The 15,436-nt window shown below is 41.5% G+C and overlaps 1 protein-coding gene across 32 annotated transcripts in view; it reads left to right on the forward strand.

Annotated features, from left to right (window-relative positions):
• The first annotated feature begins 3,344 nt into the window (after positions 1 to 3,344).
• KTN1 (kinectin 1) overlaps positions 3,345 to 15,436 on the forward strand; it is a 103,260-nt gene continuing 91,168 nt past the window's right edge. For 12 of the 32 annotated variants that reach the window (XM_063651621.1, XM_054449128.2, XM_063651628.1 and 9 more), the window contains exon 1: positions 3,348 to 3,519. The gene's annotated coding sequence lies outside the window, so the exon portion shown is untranslated. Of the gene's footprint in view, positions 3,520 to 8,657; positions 12,127 to 15,436 lie in introns of those variants that run through there. The other 20 variants (XM_063651613.1, XM_054449119.2, XM_054449126.2 and 17 more) reach the window with 5 other exon arrangements.

A 15,436-nucleotide genomic window follows, 5' to 3' on the forward strand; every position in this document is an offset into this window, starting at 1 on the left:
AGTTCAAGAAGGCTTCATTTATATTTCTGTCATCTTGATGGGGACAGTTGGAAGATGGTCCAGTTGAGCCCCTCTCCTACCCAATGTAGTCTCAGGGCCTCTCTACATGGTTTTTCCAGCAAGGTGGATGAACTTTTTACATGGATCTAAGAGACAGTGAGTGGAACTGCCTATCTCGTATAGCCTGGACCCAGAAGTTGGCAAAGCATCACTTCTGCCATATTCACTGGTCACAGCAGTCACAGAACCCTCCCAAATTCAAGAGGGAGGTCTACAAATCCCACCTTTCATGCAACGAGTGGCAGATAATTTTCAGTCATCTTTAATCTGTTATGAAAGCACACTCTTGAAGACACAGGTCAAAGGAGCACAGTGCAGACCTTTATGAAGCACCTTTCTGTGACAGATACTTTGCTAGAATAGCTAATGACGTCTAGATCTGCAGCTGAAGAAGTTTCGATGAACCTTCCCTCTACATTACTTGGGTGAAAGTGGACCTGGAATCCTCCAGTTGCTTCCATTATACTTTCATCTCTGCTATCCCTGATCTTGTGGAGTCAAGAGATATAATCTGTTACTCACGTATTACTCAAATCTCTACACAAGTCACCACTTACAGGAAAACTACCCTAGTCAAAACAGGAATAGCCAGCTTGTTCTCCATCTGCAGGACAGGCATGTATTGTCTTTAAAACTTTCCCCAAACTCAGAAGAAAGAGTTGTTACCCGCAAAAAATTCAGAAGACAGTCTTCAGTAAATTGCAATTTTGTTAAATTAAAAAAAAAATAGGATGTGTGCTCTTTAGGTAACAGTGTTTAGACTTTATAGTTTTCAATAAAATTTAATTTCTTAGTTGTTGCAACTAGAGGTACCTCAGATGCTGGGTGTGTTGCTAATCCTTTTTAACAAGTTAGTTGTTGGTTTCAGTGACATTGGAGGGTAGTAAATAGCAGCCAAAGTTAATTATATCGTAGGTTAATTATATGTGTTAACTATAGCTAATTATATTATATTATACTACACTTCAAAACCTAGAGGGTTGGTGTTAATTCATAATAGGGCTTGCCTATTATGCATAACACTAGAGATGCATAGCATTTCTAGTGAATCTTTTTTTTTTTTTTTGAAGACAGTCTTGCTCTGTTGCCCAGGCTGGAGTGCAGTGGCACCATCTTGGCTCACTGCAACCTCCGCCTCCTGGGTTCAAGCGATTCTCCTGCTCAGCCTCCCCAGTAGCTAGGATTACAGGCATGCACCACCACGCCCAGCTAAGTTTTGTATTTTTAGTAGAGCTGGGGTTTCACCACGTTGGCCAGGGTGGTCTCAAACTCCCAACCTCAGGTGATCCACCCAGCTTGGCCTCCTAAAGTGCTGGGATTACAGGTGTGAGCCACTGCGCCCGGCCTCTAGTAAATCTTTTGGTTTTGATGTGAATAAATAGAAAGCTTATAAAAAATAAAGCATTCAACCACTTCCCTTTCAATAGTCAAAGTTCAAACGCCAGAAAAGCTGAAATAGGTGATACAAAGTCATCCTTTAGAATAAGCAGTAGTATATTTTGAGAAAATCCTAAACTCCACTCATTGTCTTACTTACAAGTGCACCGAAATATTATTGCCTGTAAATGACATTGCGGTTTTACTGGTCAGGAAAATGAATGATATAAATTTTTAATTCTAACTTAAAACCTGCTTTAGTACTAACCTGAGGAAATTACATGGTTGTTTGTAAGCTAATCAAGAGCCCTTAAACTCCATTACATAAATGATACACTTACCCTTTGTATTAAGAGACTAACGGCTTCGCTTTTCAACAAAGCTGGATCTTCTGGCACACGCTCAGAAGATAGCCAGTACTTCAGAGATAGATTGCTTTGAGGGCACTGGAACCGCTGAGGGGCAGAGTAATCCTAATGAGAAAGGAAAAAGAGGACGCCTCTGGAGTTAAAATAAGACAGAATGCATCTGTGGAAAACACGGTGACTGAAGACTGGCAGAATTCTCAATATCTCAGGCCACTATACACTGCGCAGTTTTCATCTGTATTTTGGACGTGCTCTAGAAAACTTAGAAATGATTAGAATAAAAAGTATAGATACTTTTAACCAGCCCATGCACAGGAAATTCTGTTGGTGTAGAAACGGTTCTGCTGTTCATTCCTTAACTGCTTCTGTTCCCACTTTGTCAGATGTAGGGCGAGGTGGTGGTGGTGAGTCCTAATTTTTTTGTATCTCTATCCACAGTCTGGAATCGTTCGGATTATTTTAAGCCTTCATAACATTTGCGGAGAGCTTGGAGTGTTTTGTACATGTAGTGGGGCAGTGCCTGGCCTCCTGTGAGAGATTGATCATCGGTAAACAATCCACACGAAACTCACTTGCCAGTGGACAGGGAGGATGGCTGCCATCCTTTCAGCAAAGAGCAAACGAATAAGCAGAGATCCGGGCCCATCCCTCCTCGCGCAGCAGTTTCTAGATTTTTACCCCGGCTTCATGAATGGCTACCAGCTGGCAGTCACAACACTTTCATAATATTTGCACACAACTTATTTGGGTCGATTTCTTTCTTTCCTCTTTTTTTTTTTTTTTTTGAGAGAAACGGAGAGCCTTACTTTCTCGCCCAGGCTGGAGTGCAGTGGCGAGATCTCGGCTCACTGCAACCTCCGCCTCCTAGATTCATGCGATTCTCCTGTCTCAGCTTCCCAAGTAGCTGGGGCTACAGGCGTGCGCCACTATGCCCAGCTAACTTTTTGTATTTTTTTTTGGTAGAGACGGGGTTTCACTATATGTTGGCCATGCTGGTCTCGAACTCCTGACCTCAGGTGATCCGCCTGCCTCGGCCTCCCAAAGTACTGGGATTACATGCGTGAACCACCGCGCCCGACCATTATTTGGGTCGCTTTCTAATTTCTTTCTCCGTTTGGAGCTAGCGTTGCCCGAAGGAGATTTCAGAGAGATCCCTGGAGAAAGGGACGGGGGATGTCGTTTTCCAGTAATTTCTGGGGGAAATCTGGGAGAGTCAGTGGGTAAATCTAATGCCGTTTGCTGAAGTTAAAAGCCGTGGGGAGCCAGGTGGTGCCCTGGAGGGAGGGCCGCGCGAGACGAGACCAACCTTTGGGACAGGGGAGAGCGGGGCTACTGAACGCAGGGGATTCCGCGGAGCCTCCAGCCCCTGAGCGTCCACCTTCGGCCCAGCTGGGGGACGCGGTCTCGGGAAGAAAGCCCGGAATCCCGAGCCGGCCAGCCGCGAGCAGCGGGTAACGGAGCGCGTGGGCAGGCGTGCAGAGGCAGAGGCAGGCCGGCGTCTGTCCCTTTAAGGGGCCGGTCTCCCGGCGCCGCCGGCCCAGACGCCAGGACGTGCCGGGGCAGCCCCGCCCCGAAGCCGCCCGTTTCCTGCCGAGCGGCGCGACGGCACCTGAGCAACTGCGGCGGCGGCGGCGGCGGCGCCTTGGAGCGGGCGGCCCGGGCTGTAGTGCCGGCGCCGCCGCGTCTTCCCGGTCTTCTTTCCCGGCCGCACAGGGTGAGGGAGAGCAGGCCGCACCGGGCCGGGCGCCGGCGGCGGGGAGCGCGGGGGGAGGCGGCGCCGGCTGCGGGGTCCTGGGGCAGGCGGGAGGGCCGCGCCGGGCGGGGGGGCGCGGCCGCGGGGCCCGGACGCCGCCCGCTGGGTAGGCCTTGGGCATCCGGTCGCCGCCGCGGGGCTCTTGCCGGGGCCGGGACGCCGCAGGGGGCGGGCTCGGAGGGACCTCCTCGGCCTCGCGGGGCCGTCCCGGGCCCGACCCCGGCTCTGTCGCGGCACCCGGGGCGCGGCCGAGGGACACCCCTCCTCCTCCCCAAGGACGACTCTCCCGAAGGCGAGGTCGACCCGCGCGGGCCCTGGGGTGACCAAGGCACCTATTTTTAGCCAAGCCTGAGGGCCCCCGGGAGGGAAGGCGGATTACCGCCTCCTCGGCCGGTGGACGGAGGCAGCGCGTCTCCGGCGGCGTCCCCGGGCCGGAGCTGGGCCACACTTTACGCCATGCTGGAATTCCAGTCCTTGCCGCTGCCTCTGGCGGTCTGGGCGCTCGCCCCCTTCCCCGGCGCCCCTCCCGCTGCCCTTTGCGAGTCCCCAGGTCAGGGTGGGAGGCGGTTGGGCACGGAAAGCAGCATGAGGGGGGACTTTGGAAAAATCCGTAGACCACCCTCGACACCGGCGAAGTTATCCCTTCCTGTCCCCGAGGGGTGTGTCTTAGCGATTCGGCCTGACCCCTTCAGTTTCCAAAAGTGAGATTTTTGGCCTTGGGGACCTCGCCGGAAAACTACACGGGAAGTCTAGAGAAGTCGTCTGGCTCTCAGCCATACGTCTGGTGTGGGATGTGCAGCCCCGCACGCTGGCGGTGAAGGCGCTGGGTGCACTAGACGTGGGCAGCCCCGGACACGGGCAGCGGCGTCCCAGCCTGCCCCAGCTGCACCTTGACTAGCTTAGGTTGAAAGCAAGCTGTTCAGTGTTGGCCCTTCTTTCCTCTGGGAGGAAGGAGGAATCTAAATTCAGAACTGTGTTGTCAAACGGATTCCTTAGCAGCTATTTAAGTTAGTAGTGCTTAAAGAGCTACGGTTGAAGTTAACTGTTAAGTTGTGTGTGTGTGTGTGTGTGTGTGTGTGTGTGTGTGTGTGTGTGTGTGTTTGAGATGACTTTGTGGAAAGCCTTGAGAAATGTAGACACCCATAGCCAGCCCAGCTAAAGATAAGCATCTTCAGGTGAACTAAGGTTCTGAATTGTATAGGAGTTGACTTAAAGTTAGAATTTTTGCTAAATTAGGTTGCATTTGTTTTCCTTAGCTTACCTAGCAGGCTAATGGCAACAGGGTCTCCAGTTTGGTCCGAAGCAATTCCTGGTGAGACTTGGGATAATGTTCCCAAGAATAACACTAAATTACTCTTGAGTATTTTGGGTAGACATGCCTTGCAGTAGACTTTCATATTTGATGTGCTGCCTGATAAAAAAGGCTCTTTTTTTTTTTTTCCTTTTTCGTTTTGTCTTTAGTTTAAGGATCTAACCTGAAATAGCTGGGTCTGTTCATGAGTTTCCCTCCCACCCCAACATTGAGTTTCAAATGTCTCTTCTAATTTTGTAGCCTTCAGCAGACATAACAATACCTTATCAAGTGAGCTTAGAGAATAAGATGTTCTACTTGATTTACTTGAGGCAGATAATGAATTTGAAAATATAACAAGATCTATTGAAAAATTTTCTTAATACTTGAAAATTATAAAGAATATCAGTATTTAACTCTTAATGATTCAGCGTCAGCATTATGAAGAGACATTTACGATTTTGTTTCCAATTTAGATCTTTCTGTATTCTTTTAGTACCAGTAGTCTCTTCTGTTTGATGTTGTGTTTTTCCCTAAAAATGCCTCACTTCAGGCTCCCTTCTAGTTTATAGGCTTTAATCTGCTTTTGGTAGGGAGATCATTTTAATAATTACATTTTTCATATCAGTCAGTATGGCTTTTTAAAAGAGCCTAAAACGTGAAAACCTTTTTGAGACTTTGAAAGAACCCATATTAAGATTGTCACTGTTGTTAAGTTCTTAACTTGAATTTTAAGTTATGGTTAAAAGTTCTTGATCAGCCTGTCATGGTTAAGATGACACGTAGAATACTGAATCATAATTGTTTTTTTAAAAGTTGAATGTGTCTTATACATTTCCTATGTGTAAGTTCTTAACTTGAATGGAACATGTATTTTTAATTGTATGCTTATAATTTTTATAGCAAATGAAGTTTTAACCTGAAAGATCTCCAATACTTTGTTAAAATATAAAATTGTTAATGAACTTAAGTGGTTCTAGGAAGGTTTTGGTTCTCTTGGGAATCTGACCTAATATGTAATAAGGAAATGAGAAAAATCGTGCTTTGCAAGATCATTCATATATTTGAGAATACACCTTATGACCTGCTTGTTCTCTGTACTGTTTTTAGTGACTTTGAAGGTAAATCCAGAGTATACTTAGAGGATAGAAGCAAGTAACTATTTATCTAGAAGTGACATTAATGATCACTCATGCTCAAAGAGAATTGCATTTCGTTGCTTCCTCTTTCAGTTCCTGTGAATATGACTTTGAGTGTCCCAATCAAAAAATGTGATTTATTTTCAAATCACCGGGAAACCATTGGTCTAGATGAGAATATAAGCCTTTTTCCCCCCTCTATAAATAGAAAATTAAACATTAAGGGGAAGAACCTTATGTGCTGTGAACTAAGGAGTTTAACCTTCTGTATCTGAGGTCTAGAGAAAGAGAAATAATGACAGTTTACAATTGTGTGCCAAGCTGTTGTGCTTAAATGTGTTTTTGGTTTTTGACAGAGGTAGCAGTGAAAACTAGGCTATTTTTCTTTTTTAAAAAATGGTACAAGCTTTTAATTGGTTTTATGTAAAAAGAAAATAGGCAAGATATACTTTTAATTCTAACAATAGTTTTAGTAGATACTCCGATAGGAAATATAATATTCCTCGGAAATGTAGAAGACATACTTACCCTAAAAAGAGTTATGATTTAGTATTTTACGGGTCGTCCTAACTACTACAGGGAGATTAAGACCTTTTCTGTAACTTAAATCTGGTTTCAGCAAAGTGATTTGTACACTAAATGTAATTTGTTTGCACTCTTCTTCCAGGACATTCTGCTTTTTGGGCTTTCTCCTACCTAATTGCTTTGTTCATTCTATCTTACATCTTCTACTCTTAAAGTTGACATGCTCAGTCCTTCTTTCACTTTTCTTTTTATATTCCTCTGACAATCTTATCCAGTGTCATGGTTTTAAATACTTATATGCTGATGGCTCCCATATTTATATATCCAACCCAGACTTTCCACATATCCTGTTAGGCCTATCCACTTGATGTGCAGTGGTCAACTCCAACTAAATTTCCATATTTTTCCTCAAACATGTTTGATGTTTGATGTTTCCATCAAACATTCAGGTAAAAAAACGTTGGAGTCATCCCTGACTTACCTCTTTCACACTTGGCATTCTGTGCTCTTATCTTGAAAATATAACCAGAATCCAATCAGTACTTACTGCTTCCACTGCTCACCAGCCTGGTCCAAGCCATTCTTCTCTCTTACCTAGATTTCTGCAATTAGCCTCCTAACTGATCTCCCTGCCTCTGCCCTAACTCCCTACAGTCTTTCTAACACAACACCTGGATCATATTACTTATCTTTTCAGAATGCTACAGTGACTTTCTCTATGCACAGTGAAAGCTGAAGTTCTTATGTCCTTAAGGCCATACAGAATCTGGACACTTCCACTCTCCTCATTCCCCCTTACCTCTAAGGTTAGCTACTGTCTTCCCTCTGCTTACTTCCCTCTGGCTCCAATGGCTTTCCTAGGGGCAGCTACATGTCAGACACTGCCCTAAACACTTAGACTCCATCAATAAACAAAACAGACGAAAAGCTCTGCCCTGATAGAAGTTATGTAATAGTGTATGTTTGAGGGCAGGGGGAAGAGATAATAAACACAATCAATGAGGAAATTATATACTGTTTACTTCTCTTGGCAAGAAGGTGACAAGTGCCATGGAGGAAACAGAGCTGTTTTTTACACTTGCTGTTACCCCTCCTTAGATCAGTTTTTTTTTTCTGATGATACATGCATGGCTTGTTGTCTCCGTCCAGTCTTTGCTTTTTAAATGTCACTTTTTAAAAAAGATCTGCCTATTTTATTTAAAACTGCACTCCCCTACGTCTGATTATTGTACCTTGCTCCGTTTTCTTTATAGCATTTGTCACCTTCTGTCATACTATATAATTTCCTGGTTGTGTTTATTGTCTCTTCCCCATAACCCCCAAACACACAGTATTACATAGTTTCCATGAGGGTAGGCTTTTTGTCTGTTTTATTGGTGATCTTTAAAGAGTTCAGAGCAGTGGCTAGCACATAGCAGGTCCTCAGTAAGGATTTGTTGAACACAATAATTAAATCCTGGCTGGGTGTGATGACTCACATCTGTAATGCCAGCACATTGGGAGGCCAAGGTGTGTGGATTGCTTGAGCCCAGCAGTTTGGGACCAGCCTGGGCAACGTGGCAAAACCTCATCTCTAAAAAGAATATAAAAATAGCCAGGCATGGTGGTGTGTGCCTGTGGTCCCAGCTTCTTGGGAGGCTGAGGTGGGAGGATTGCTTGAGCCAGGGAGGTGGAGGTTGCAGTGAGCTGAGGTGGTGTGACTACACTCCAGCCTGGGTGACAGAGTGAGACTCTGTCTCAAAAAAAAAAAAAAAAATCTCGCATTCCTTCCTTTGATGGATAACTCATTATTGGATACATGTAGTTTTCAGGTTGCTCCTTTCCTCTTTCAGGGATGGTCAGAGAGTGGAAGAAAGTGGCATGGAGCCTTTGGGAGCTGCTTGGTGGAAGGAATGATGTTAGAGTGTGGGGGAGACCCTCTTACATACTCCACATGATTAGGACCATTTGTTAGTTAATTCAAAAAGTTGGTTAAAGCAAGGAATCAAAATACACGTGCACCTTAAATGTTTTCACTTAAAATATTTGATTTTACTTTTATTTGCCTTTTTATTTTTACTGATTTCTTTTCTTAAAATAAAGGTTATCCTGATTTTCCTTTCATAGATTGTACTCTAAAAGCATTATCTATGATTTCTAGTATTGGTTTCTTTAAAGTGGAATGAAAAGGTAGGCACTGGGAAACTCTCCAAATACAAAATCTTTATAGATTTTTCCAGTTATTCATCAAGGTCTTCCAGAGGATTTAATGTCATTTTTATAGAAATAACACCTTTTGACTCTATTTTCATGTTTGATAGATATATAGAAATAAGTGAGTAGGAGAGTAACTGCTAGCCAGAAACAGCTTTCTGAAGACACCAGCCCATGTATTTTTACAAAGGAGAATGTCAGTTAATCCGGTGAGAGATCCTGTAAGACAGCTTCCACTTTGAATAGGTTCCATAGGGGCCATAGGATCATAGCAGCCTGTAATTACTAGAAGAGAATGTTATTTACCCTTATTTATTTATTTTGACTCTGAGTGACGTCTACAATTAGTTTTCAGAACTTATGTGAATTCAAGTAAGTGTTCATTGTCTATCAGGAGACATGATGTTACACTGCATTTTCACTGGAAAATGTGGGACAATTATTATTCTTACACATGAGTCATTGAGTTGTCAAGGAAACAGTCTGGTCTGGTATAATAAGCTGGAAGTCAGTAGTTAGGAGACCTACAGGTCTTAGACCTTATTAACTCTAAGGTTTTATGCAAGTTCTTTATTGTCCAGTTCTTTAATTACATAATGTTCTGTGGGGTACTGGAAACAGCATGGGCACTAGGGAGCCTGAAGACCTTGGGCTTGAATTTAGTTTTGCTAGTCAGTACCACGTACTGCATGTGTGATCTTAACGTATATTAACCTGCCTAAGGCCATTAAGGAATTATCTTACCTCAGTAGTTGCCTCATAAATGATAGCTAACATTGGCGTACATATTTGCTGTCAGACTCTAAATGCTTTATGTGCATTATCATATTTAATCTTCTCAACAACCTTATGAGGTAGGTACCATTTGGTGAAAACTAGGGAGACAAATAATTTGTTCAAAGACACAACAAATATCTTTAGGAGGAGCCTGAATTTTAACTGAGGCATTCTGACTTAGAGCCCATTCTTACCGATTGAGCTGTTTTATAAGAATGCTTTCTGAAAAAAAAAAAACCAAAACGCTGTCCATGTGCAGCTGTCTAATGTTAGGCATTACAAAGCTAAATTAACGTTATAAGGATCCCCCCTCCCCGCCACAGGAATTAGAAGATTAATTCTTAAAACTAGTGATTTAAATTTAAAGACTTGAAGTTTTTCAAGTGAAGAAAACAGTAAAAGCTACTTAAACCACATGCTATAAAATGTTTTAGTTATGTGGAAAGCAGTAGATAGAATGTCATCCTTTTAGTTTCCAAGAAACTTTTCTGTTTCATTTCCTGCATATGTTCATTATAAGTTACTCTTGTGTGATCTTATAGATATTTCTTAAAGGTTACCTCGAAAAAGCCAACTCTGACCCTACCTAAAAATGCATACCCTCCCTATTCTTTGTCACAGCCTTATTTTTCTTCATTGCACCATGAGTCACAACTTGATGTAATAAGCTTATTTCTTTCTTGGTATCTGCCTCACCTACAAGAATATAAGCAATGTGAGGCAGGGACTGTGTCTTGTTCATCGCTGTGAACTATGTGTCTGACACCTAGGTAGTGCTCAATTTGAATGAATGGATGGTCTGGTGCTTGAAAATGATTGGGACTCATTGAGTCTTTTGCTTTACTTGCCACCCTTTATTAGCATGGCTAACTGAGTGGTATTTGGTATGCCATATAAAGTGAAACTCTAAGAATAAGGGTTTTAGGTTTACTCTTGGGAGAGTGGAATGGAAAACAATTTGAAACATGAATTTCAGCAAAATGCTTGTGCTTAGTCCCAGTTAATCTTGTTCATCAGTAATGTAAGTGTTCTGAGTGGAATCTGTACAAAAATAATTTAGTGAATGCATGTGTTTAGATCTCATTACCTTTTGAAATAAATTTGGACAGCTAAGCTGTGCACTGAAAACTCCCTAGTGTTCTGAATGCTATGTTGCAGAACATTGAAGATGTTGCCTTAAATCTGTAATATCCACACAGGTTGAATTCACTTACGTGCTGCCAACCTGTACTTGCCTACTTTATTGGGAAGTCATGTTCATTTGAAATGTTTCCGTAATTACTTTACGTAGTTTTCATAATCTGGATCTCTTGAGGTTGGCTGAATGTCATGATTTCTGTGAAGGGAATTCCTGAAGCTTGTGTTTAGTGCTCTTATTTCTGGGTACAGTTTCAGGTGCTGTGCTGGATAATCTTTGTGCTTGGTACTCTATTGCTGGGGAATCATTTCTTAATTGACTAGATGTTTGCTGTAATTTTAAGTTTAAATTGAATCCTTTTGTAAAAGTGGCTTAATTCTTTTACTCTTTTTTTCTTTTAGTCTAAATAATTGGATTTAGTTTTAACTTGAAGTATTTCTGAGCTTGAAAATTCTGGAGCACTTTTCAAGTAAAAAATACAGCTGACCTTTGGACAGTGTGGGAATTAGGGGCACTAGCACCCTGTACAGTCAAAAATTTTTGTGTAACTTTTGAGTCTCCAGAAACTTAACTACTAGTACCCTACTGTTGACTGGAAACCTTACCAATTACATAAATAGTCAATTAACATGTATATTGTATGTTATATGTATTATATACTGTATTCTTATAATAAAGCTAAAGAAAAGAAAATGCTACTAAGAAAATCATAAGAGACTGTGTATTTACAATACTGTACTGTTTATTGATACCATAAGTTTATATCATCTGTAAGATGAATCATCTGTCTGAAACAGTGAGCAACTGTAACTGCAGACCTCAGTCTAGGTACATATCAAGTAATTCAACTTTTCCTTGTCATGACTTTTCTCTGCTTCTTGGGAGCACTTCCAGCATTACTAGTGGCACTTGGCATGGGTCCCATGGTGTTATTCAGGGTTTACAGTGTTGTGCTAAAAATGATGAAAAATATGCGAGAACTACGATCACTTTTTACTGTGATACTGGAAGGACAGAATGCTCATGTGGAGATAATTAGAGTCATAGATAGGAGTCATGGATACTTCAGACACTTGAGCTCACAGTAATACCAACAGGAGGTGGCTACAAAATTATTACAGTGGTACAGTATGTACTGCAGTTAATTTTATGCAGTAGTGATTTGGTACTGTATCTTGACGTTTGTTTACATTTCCATCTATTGCAAATGGCACCATGTACAGTAACCGTATAGGATCTGGTTTGTGTAAGTTTTGATAAATTTTAACTTTATAATTTGTGTATATTTTATGGTAGTAAATTATAAAATAGACTGGGATCTACATATATTTTATGCATTAATTACATACATTTTTCTTAATTTTTTTCAATATTTCTAGGCTGTGGTTTCCCTGCGAGTTTTTTTCATATTGTTGCAGTCTCCAAAAAATTTTCCAATATAGTTACTGAAAAAAAAAAATCTGCATGAAGTGGACCCACATAGTTTAAACCCATAATGTTCAAAGGTCAGTTATACATTCAAGATTAGCCTTGGTATTATATGTAAACTACAGCCGAGGCATTTACCTTGTCTAAGGTTTTGGGGAGAAAAGAAATAATTCATAAATATAAGTTAGTTGTAAAGTGATGAAAGCTGAATTTTTGTCTGCTCTTCTAGGATTAATTACCTGGCATAAATTGGTAGTTATATTTCATATCCTTTCAGTGTTATGTAACCTTCATTTAAGCAGAAAGTCCTGGCAGCATTCAAAATAACATACTACTTTTGGTATAAAGAGATTCTTTTTTTTGAAACGGCGTCTCGCTCTGTCACCCAGGCTGGAGTGCAGTGGTGCAATCTTGGCTCACTGCAACCTCTGACTCACTGCAACCTCTGCCTCCTGGGCTCAAGCGATTCTACTGCCTCTTGAGTAGCTGGGATTACAGGCACCTGCCACCAAACCTGGCTAATGTTTGTATTTTTAGTAGAGACGTGGTTTCATCTTGTTGGCCAAGCTGGTCTCGAACTCCTGACCTCAAGTGATCCACCCGCCTTAGGCTCCCAAAGTGCTGAGATTACAGGCATGAGCCACCATGCTGGGCCAGGGATTCTTTAATTATTATTCTTGGTTACTATATTTATCTGATTTCTATTTTTTTTTTTTTTGAGACGGAGTCTCTGTCGCCCAGGCTGGAGTGCAGTGGCACGATCTCGGCGCACTGCAACCTCCGCCTCCCGGGTTCAAGTGATTCTCCTGTCTCAACCTCTTGAGTAGCTGGGACTACAGGCATGCATCACCACGCCCAGCTAATTTTTGTATTTTTAGTAGAAACGGGGTTTCACCATGTTGGCCAGGATGGTCTCGATCTCTTGACCTCGTGATCTGCCCACCTCAGCTTCCTAAAGTGCTGGGATTACAGGCGTGAGCCACCACACCCAGCCTTATTTATCTGATTTCTTAAGGTAGCTTTGTAATAAGTAAAAACAAAACAAAACAAAACAAAACAAAACACACATACAAACCTAGATATTTTCTGTAAACCTTTTTAATAGATTTCTTATTTTAAAGGACTTTTCTTTTTGGGGAAAATTTCTTCCAAAGTAGGAATAACTTTCTACAGTTATTCAGTGCTTGTATTGTAATTGTATAAGTTAAGAAGCAGGGAAGCTTATGCCTGTTTGCTTGTTTGTTTTGATTTACATTTATCTCTTCCTACTTGTCTTTTTATTGTTTTATTGAAAGTTGAAACCACTATTAAATGACTCAGACATATAAGAGAATATATAATGTATATGTACAATTTAAAGATTAAATATAAAATGAACATCTGTGTACTGAACACCCGTGTACCTTTCTCTCAGCTCTATTTAAATTTTTTCTTTTAAAATAAAATACGTATGAAATAATATTTTAAGAATACTTGTAAGATATAAAGACATAATGAACAGCCTTGTATCTAATATCCAGTTTGAGAACATAATCCTTTTTATTTCTTTACGTCCCTTCCCACACTCTAACCACTACCTTTCTTACCTTTGCTTTTCTTTTAGTTTTGCCAGATCTAGTTGTATCCCTAAACTATTTTGTTGTTTTGTTGGTTTTTGAACTCTAAATGGAATCCTTCTGTATGAGTTTATTTGTAACTTCCTATTTCCCCTCAACCTTGTTATCTGGATATTCTTTTTTTTTGTTTGTTTTTTTTGAGATGGCGTCTCGCTCCGTTGCCTGGGCTGAAGTGCAGTGGCGCAATCTTGGCTCACTGCAACCGCTGCCTCCTAGGTGCAAGCGATTCTCCTGCATCAGCCTCTGAATAGCTGGGATTACAGGCATGCACCACCACGTCCAGCTAATTTTTATATTTTTAGTAGAGACGGAGTTTCACCATGTTGGCAAGGCTGGTCTCGATCTCCTGACCTTGTGATCCACCCGCCTTGGCCTCCCAAAGTGCTGGGATTACAGGCATGAGCCACCATGCCCGGCCCAGGATATTCTTTCACCATGTTGTATGTAGCTCTAACTAATTTGGCTACTTCATGTATGAATATTTTACAGCCTGTTTCCTGTTGTTGGACATTTGGGTTTCTAGGTATTTTTGTTGTTAGTATACACAGTGCTGCTATGAACACCGTGAATAGCATAGGTCTATTTGTTGCACTTGTGTCTCTAGGATAGTGTTTTTTTTTCAAACTTTTTGTTATCACTCACAATAAGAAACACATTTTAAATTATGACTCAGTATATTATCAGGTATACTATTCCATGCTATTCTAGTTCATTAAAACTAAAAACGCTAGTCAAGACCTAAGTTTTATGCTAATCACTAGTGAGTTGAGACTAGAGTGTAGATAGTTTTGGGACTTATGACTAGCTAGAAATAGAATTGCTGGATTGTAGGAGACAGACATTTTCAACTTTACTAGTTAGTGCTAAATTGTTTTCTTTCCAATATAGGTGTGCCAGTTTATTCCTGTCACCAGTGTATATGTGTGATGGCTCCACGTTCTTCCCTATACATGATAATGGCAAAAACCAGTTAGCCTATTGTGTGTGATACATTGTATGTCTTGCATTTCTTTCTTTTCTTTTTTTTTTTTTTGAGACGGAATTTTGTTCTTGTCGCCCAGGCTGGAGTGCAATGGTGCGATCTCGGCTCACCGCAACCTCCGCCTCCCGGGTTCAAGCAATTCTCCTGCCTCAGCTGGGATTACAGGCATGTGCCACCACACCTGGCTAATTTTATATTTTTAGTAGAGGTGGGGTTTCTCCATGTTGCTCAGGCTAGTCTCGAACTCCTGACCTCAGGTGATCCGCCCGCCTCGGCCACCCAAAATGCTGTGATTACAGGCGTGAGCCACTGCACCTGGCCTTGCATTTCTGATTAATGAGAGAAAACATATTTTCAGAGTTTGCTGGGCACTAGTTTCCTTTTCTCTGAAATGACTGTTCATTTTTCTGTTGGATTTATCTTTTTGGGTGGCAAGATTTCTTCATATGTTCTGAATACTAATTCTTTGCCAATTATGTGTTATAAATGTCTTCCTACTTTGTGGCTTGTCTTCTGACTTTCTTATGGTGTCTCTATTAAAAGTTAAAAATTTTAATGTAGTTGAATTTATCAGTGTTTTCCTTTTATAATTTGTACTTTGTGTCTAGTTTAAGAAATTCTTCTCTACCTCACGGTTATGAAGATGTTCTTGCATGTTGTCTTACAAAGTTTTATGTTGTCTCACAGTTCTTTCCCTGGAATTGATTTTTGTTTCTTCCCCTTTATGCTGTTTTCTTTTCTCCAAGATTTCTCTGCTTACCATTTCAGTTTTTAAGGGCTAAAATGTGT

This window comes from Pongo pygmaeus, chromosome 15 (assembly GCF_028885625.2).
Source record: "Pongo pygmaeus isolate AG05252 chromosome 15, NHGRI_mPonPyg2-v2.0_pri, whole genome shotgun sequence".
NCBI lineage: Eukaryota > Metazoa > Chordata > Mammalia > Primates > Hominidae > Pongo > Pongo pygmaeus.